Here is a 7,935-nt window from a genome sequence, read left to right on the forward strand (position 1 = left end):
TGCAAAAAAAAAGTAAAAATTACAAAAATGCTTTTTAACTGCCTCTTGCCCCATTATTATTATTCTTTTGACATGCTGTCACAAAAGTATTTATCAGCTGTTAGTACTGAATGTGAAAATGGAAAAAAAAAGCTAGCTTGAGTTTTGATCACATCAAATAAAATGACTGGCAGCAGTTTCTTTGTTTCCTACCTTCTGTTGCATTTTAGGCGAATGCACTCTGTAGAAGATTATACCGTGGTGTGGTCAGCGTGTCAAAAAGTAAAACATAACAAGACAGCTACACAATACGACATCTCATTCAGTGAGGCATACCAGATTTTAAAAATATGCTTTAACAAAACTCCTCGTACACGGAGTGCCAGTACTGATGGAGAGTTGTGTACGTACTGTATTATTTATTTAACATAGTCATAATGAATTGAGTGAAGCCCTCGCCCCATTGTAGGTGTCATGGGAACTTTCATTTTAGTTTTGCTTTCCTCTTGCTTTTTTCTGATGTTTGCAGTCGATCATCCTGGTTCTTTTCACAATTACTCCATTGATGATCAGGAGATGCTCTGCTAGTGGCCTGCCATAGATACTGTACATGTAACTTAGGTGAGATCAGGCAATGTGTCTTTATATAAGGAAAAGACAGCTCCATCTAATGATCTGACACTGACTCATCTGTCTTTTTGTTGGCAATGCATATGCCCCTAATCTAGATTGAGATCTATAGCCAATCGAACTGAAGATCCGCCCCTAAAGCAAGGTGAAAGTACGTTCGCAGAAACATGCCACAAAATGTATTGTAATAATAACAATTATCATCATCTGAATAATTACATTAAGAACTACTGAGAATGGGTGCAAAAAAGGAATATAAAAAGAAATAAGAAATTCTATTTGAAGCTACTCGTATTTCATTTACCTGTTTAACACCCTTTTATGCATGTCTGATTTGTTGTTCACCAACTGCGAGTTTGTAAATAAGAAATCTCTTATAACAGGGGACCAGTAGTAATGTTAATCAAACAAGTCTCGTCTTAAATATGCCCAAATGGCATATGTTCCATGTGGATACGATGTTAAAGGGCAATCAGCACCCTCTCCGACAACAGCTGGTGTTGTTTGGAGTTCTCCCATCCAACCCACAGCCAGCTGAAAAGCTCTGTTATGGCCACAGGCCACCAACAACCATGGTGTTTACTGTAACTGACACAGCACTTCTGCTTTCAGATAAAGATGATGGAAGGAATATCGTGCCTGGGAATATAATCTGAATAATAGATTTAAGAGCTGTCCTCATAAATATCAAAAACAGAACCACAGCATTTAATAAATATTTTAAATGCCCTTGGGTGCATGACAAGTGTGACTGGCTGGGGACTGATGTTCGCATCCTGATTTGTATGGTGTTTAATACCGTGATGCGATTACACATTTATAAAGCACGTACCTCCAAGAATGTATTCTGTGTCTCAAGTTACAGAAGTAGGATAAACCGTGACGGGCAGTGAAGAGCTTCAACTGATACGGGACAGCTGTGCTCTATATAAGATCTGGAACAGTTAGCTGTTAGTTAGTTGGGGCATAGAGAAGATGCAAAAGTTTATCATATGAATACACATGGCAAACCAGGCTAAACTATGGTAAATGCATAGTATCACCATGGGGAAAGCGTGGTTAAACTCCAAATGTTACTGTGGTAACATTTCGAACATGCGCATAACAATGAAAACTAACTCCATGGTGACGAATTATCTGGCCAAGTGGTAGCATATAGATATTAAACAACAAAGGCCCCAGAATAGAGCCCTGTGGGACACCTGTGGAAACCGGACTGGAATTGGACGAATAACCCCCTTCGAAACAAATTGCTTCCTGTCCGACAGATGCGATGTAAGCAGCACAACGCAGTGCCGGAGATACCAACAGATGTCTCCAGACGACTAATAAGAATATCATGGCTGACAGTGTCAAATGCGACACTAAGGTCCAAAACTACCAAGATGGATAATGCTCCAGAATTCGCAGCCATGAACAGATCATTTATCACCTTTACAAGGGCTGTTTCTGTACTGTGTAGAGGTCTAAATCCTGACTGAAGAGGGTCATAAAGATTATGTTGCACTAGGTGATTACATAATTGATTAGCCACTGTACGTTCCAATATTTTTTCCAGAAACGGCAGATTAGATATAGGCCTATAATTACATAACATTTCTGGGTCTAAGGTAGGTTTTTTCAGCAATGGTGTGACTGCTGCACATTTAAATGCTATTATTGGTGCCATTTGCTGTAAAGACTCGTTATTGAAATGGGATTGCTGCAGGGACATGTTTTATAATGTGCTGCATGCTGGATAATGAATAGTGTTAGTAATATTCTTATCTGTCTCCACAATGAAAAAGAAAAAGTGAGCTTAACATGGAAACACACCGGAGCTCGAGGAGTTTAATTAAAAACCGAAATGATCTTATTATCATAGACCCCTAAATATGTCCTGTAATCTGTCTGTCTATGTCAGTCTGTCTGCTTTTCATCATTGAAAAGTGTAATCGTGAAAATACAGTGGATAACTGAGCTTTAAAAGTTAGCATTGGAGCCTTACTGCCCTCTTCTGGTAGACAATGGGTATTGCATTTATGGACAAAAAGTGTATTGGAATAAAACAAGCAAAAGATATATTTTTTACAGTTACAGTTACGATAGCAATACAAAGATTACTGTGCAAGCCCTTAAATCGTGTTTATTTATGGTTTGGTATTTGGGGAATAAGAAACTGTGCACAGACCACATGATAATTTGGTGCTAAGAAGAGCTTTGTAATTGTAACCCAAAATGTGTTACCAGCTCACTGAATGTAGATTGCTATACTTTAGTGTCATTATTCAATTTTAAAGGTGTAGTGAGTTTTATTAATACAAAACTTCACTACTTTCCTTTACCAGCAAGTGGTTCAGCGTCTTTCCTAACTGTTTCTTGCTTTACAATTCATCCGTATAATACCAGTCGCTCCCTCGACAGTCAACGCTGCTGTGATCAATAAAGCTGATTAGAAAAATGTCTGGTTCGCATGATGAATACCAGCATGCAATGATTGAGAGAGAGAGAGAGAGAGAGAGAGAGAGAGAGAGAGAGAGAGAGAGAGAGAGAGAGAGAGAGAGAGAGAGAAAGACTGAGACTGAGACCTACTTCATCCTCCACTGTGAGAGACACAGAGAGCTAAGAGAGAGATACTCCCTCAGGCTGACAGACAGAATAGAGGGATTTCTGCTCCAGAGACAAAAGGAGAAAGTGCAGGGCTTTCTGGGGGAGAGGAGAGATGGGTGCATGACAGGTGTGAGTGGCTGGGGACTGATGCATTCGCCTCCTGATTTGTATGATGTTTCATACAAGTGGTGAGTGAAAGGCATTGATACTGACAATAAACCACACTGTGTAATGCGGGTAGGGAACCAGAGTAACACTTTAAAATAATGGCTGCAAATTCATAATGAATTCTGACTGAACACCACAGGAACAACACCTGAATATCTTCTGCACTTCCTCTGAGTTCTGAAGTCATTCATTTTGAATTCAGCCCTGTTAATTCATGTGGATTTAATTACCTGCATTGACTCCATGTGCCTTTGTAACAAATAATACTGATCATGTGCATGCATTCATGGATGAATTAACACTTCCCACAATCCCCTGGTGGGTATGAATTAGTGAAGAATAAACAGTGAATTCATTAGGAATGGATGGAGGGGAAAGGGGAACCTGAATGTTTTGAAATCAAGATGAATTAACAGGGCTGAATTCAAAATGAATGACTCACAACCTGACTCATAATTAGGGCTTGAACTTTTCAGTTCTTATTTTCAAAATCTCTACCTCCCTTTAAATGTTAATTAGTAGTTGTTAAGCATCATAATAAAAAGAAAACTACTAATTAAAGACTGGGTTTAAGATATTTGTTTGCTACAAATCAAGGAGATTTTAAATGATGGATGAATATTTTATGCTGAAAAGAAATCTGTCAGGGCAGCTCTGTTAAACGAGTGAAAATACTAAAGGCACAATGATAAACTAGGTGACTGCAAGAATGAAATGCAATTAGGATCAGCGATGAGCTATTGACATAGTTTGTCATGTCTGTTTGAAATAAAAATTAAGCCGGAATTAATGAGAGAATCAGGCTCAGTCAGGAGATGAAGGTAAAAACAAGTGACGTTGTTTTGTAATAAACAGCTTTTAAGTTTAAAGGGACATCATGTGATCAAAAATAAAACCTGAAAACTTCAAGTCCTACTCATAATATACTAATATGTGTCTTTAGTTCAAGATCCACTTGTCGGTCGGCATTGAAGAACAAAGAAAGAATGAGGAGACAGCACTCCTAAAACCATAAGAGACACCCCTGAGACATATATAAAGATATGACGTGGGCACAACCTGCAAAGTATTTTTCTATGGGTTAATAACAGGCATGACAAATATTTCAAGTTTAAGAAAACTCTCAGTGGTTTTGTGGTGTAGACTAATACCCACACCAGCATTGGGGTTAATTCCTGCTTTTCAATTCCTGCTCCATTTTAAAATCAATTCCCAATTCCTTCGAAGGAATATGGAATTGATATGTTAGAGACATAATGATTATTGTGATTGTCCAACTGTTGTCATTTGAAGTCAGTTTCATTGACTAGCAAACAGTGACTTCAGTTTAACTAAGCCGTTGCCCCTCGCTGTGAGCTCATTTTAACAGGATACTGTTAATTGCAATTTTGATCAATGGTGTGGTGGAATTAAAAGGCAATTGAAATTGGGAATGCAATTTAAAAAGGAATCAGAATTGAAAAACAGGAATTTACCCACAACCCTGACCCACATGGTGCTAGGTTGAGACCAGTGTTTCACTTATGACGGTAGTTTCAGACTCAGGCCTCCGGGGGTAAGCAGTATGAAATGCTAGAGAATTCTGTCTCTACTTTCTAGCTCCCTGAATTATGCACTGTGGAAAGCTAAAGAAGGCAGTATATCTGAGACTACAACTGTCTGCCCCATTCGGGGTCCACATTTCTCTTCCAGTCCATTTAAAGAATTCTCTTTAATCAGCATTTTAAAGCACATATTTTAGTGGTGTCCTACCAAGCTAGTTATCAGCCAGGCATCTGCACAAAATCAGTAGGGCATAAATACAAACTCAATCCTGCGAGGGAACAGTTCTGAATCACTGAGGGGGAAAAAAGGCCTTACCAGTACATTCCATTATTTATCGTACAACCATAAAATATTTACTGGTTGTTATTGCCCCCCCCCCCCCCCCCCCCCTTAGACATTATTCCAAAGTGATTTGACCGTATCCCATATGGTTTAAATTGCAAAGCATCTTTTAAAACACAATTACTGGATCTTCAAGACAGGTGTTATTACCCTTGTCAAAGTTTACCACAGTAAATGCAGAGCAAAGTGTAATAAAGCACAGTGAAAGTAGGTTAAGGCATAGGTAAGAATTGTAAAGAGCAGCAAGATATTGTACAGTATGTCATTGTCTGTGATTTTGAGTAGCTATACAGAGTTGTGTTGTCCAATTCAAATATTGTATAACGCACAATAGTAGCATAATAGTCATTGGCATTTTATTATATATTGGCTTAATTTCATTTAATTGTGCAGCAACATCTTTCTAGTTTTCATGGTTCAATTGAATAACAAATGTGACTGCCACAGTATAGCAAATAAGGTATTACAGGGCTTTAGCATTGCAGAAGCGCTGTATGTAAATGAGTAAATTACAGTAAGCCCCTGTCTTTGTATAGTTTCCATGGTCATTACAAGAGGCAACAAGCTATTTCTTTTTATTTTGTTATCTCTACAGCAGCATTGTCTTCAGATCTCATCTCTGCAAAGCCATTAGACCGCATGTTAGTAATCTTCATAAGGGATGAAACAAGGAGGAACACATCTCTGGTGATTACCTCGTAGCTCCTTTATTCCATTTCTGAGCACCTGCCAGCATCTCCCACAATGGCAGCTTCTGTTCTTTCTAGGATTATGACCATTAATTCCAGATTAATGGAGTGGGCTTGTGGATACTGAGGCCTCCCCTCCTCTCAAAGATTCTGGAAAATTCAGAAACAAAACAAAGAAGAAACAGGAGGTGAAAGGTCCCAGTGACTCCAGACAGAGTCACTGAGCTTCTACTGTGAGCAGATAAAAATAATAAAAAGTCACATGATCCCCGGGGTACCAGGTTAAACAACATACTAAGACCTTCATTAAAATGTTACTCGCAGCTGGATTTAAGAAGATAAAGTGAATGAAATACTTTGCAGACTATAAACAGGATATTATGATTTATAAAATATTTTACAAGAGCTCACAGATCAAATAAAACCATTCAGAACTTCAAAACACCCACTCCCAATTCTAAGGTAAGAAACTCATTCAAATAGGCAATCAAGTAAAGTCTCAGCTAGGGTCTTTATCAGTTCACAATGCACTGAAGAAGCTACGAGCCAAAACATTGCATTTTACACAGGCTACACTGCATTGCATAGTTTGAAAGGTCTGCTGTTTTTGTTCATTATTTTTTAATAAAATATTCAGTCTTACATTTTAAATAGATAAATTCTCAGCCTGTTTTTATTCAGGCAATGCAAGATGTATCGGTTGTCTTTGAAGTTATTGTTGGTTTCCAGTGTGTTCTAACCTGAAGCAACTCCTTTTTATATATTCTCCAATTAGTTGTCCATTGTGACCTTTACAAGCTGCTGCGTTATTGCCTGCAATGTGATTTGCTCTGTCTGATGAATGTCAACTAGAAATGGTGCTATTAATCACTGCTGTGACTAATGCTGTATTCCTGTGAGCTGCGCTGGTCTTCAGTTAAGAATATATATTCAAGTTTAAACAAAGCTTCACCAAAATATAACCTTAAAGACAAACACGAATCCTAAGGGTGATTAACCTGATAACACTTTACATTAAGGGGTAGATATAAGTATAGGCACAGTGCAAATAATTGCAGATGCAAAATTCAAATTGCATTGCAGTCAGGCAATTATTTTTCACTGCGCCCTATGTAAGCTTAAGAGCAATGCAAATTGCTCAACACACACACACATAATGATCTGCAATTATGATAATGAGGGTCTCAATGAGCGGTCTATTTAGCGGCCGCACTTGCAGCCCAGAGGTGACGAAGTTAGGAGAGCAGTAGGCACTGGATGACATTTGTGGAGCACGAAAATACAAACCAAATCAAATATGAGGAAGGGCAGCAAAGTCCTCTTGGAAAAGAAAGGTTTTCTGAGAAGCAGCTGAGAGTCCTTACGGCTGAGGTCATGTTGTTTGGAAAAGCCTCAGCCATCAGTTATGCTAGTATCCTTAGGAGATGATATGTATTGGCCTGCCCTTTTAAGCATGACATCCAGAAATTTGCCTAGCACTCTGGAAAAGGTAGCTTGGGCTATCCCTCCTGACATTCCAACTGTGGTCTGAAAGGAACCAGAGGCTAAGTAGTGCAGAGAACACAGCACTTTCACATGTGCTGGGATTTCAGTCCCTTGATTGACGCTGGGATCTAGCTCATCCCTCAATTCATCTATTAGGTCTAGGATGACCTGCAGAGTGAGACGATAACACTTTAGCACAGCATCCTCCGGCATCTCAAACAAAGTGACCCTGGGATTGAATATGCAGGGTCTTCTTCGTCTTGCCCTTCTCCTCCGAACATTTTCCTGCCTCTCCTCAACAAGATCCAAGTGTCGCAGCATCAGGAAGTGTACCACAGCAACCATCCTGAAGCCTGTGACTGGTCTCTGCAGGTGTGTGCTTTTATACAGCTCTTAGTTGTTCACTTCTGCAATGGTTTGCACCTTGTAAGAAGAGGTGTAAAGATTTTGGAGGGTCAGCAATTGCCCATGTGCCAGGCAAAATCTGTACATCACATTATAATGTTTG

Source organism: Acipenser ruthenus, chromosome 40, assembly GCF_902713425.1.
Source record: "Acipenser ruthenus chromosome 40, fAciRut3.2 maternal haplotype, whole genome shotgun sequence".
Lineage (NCBI taxonomy): Eukaryota > Metazoa > Chordata > Actinopteri > Acipenseriformes > Acipenseridae > Acipenser > Acipenser ruthenus.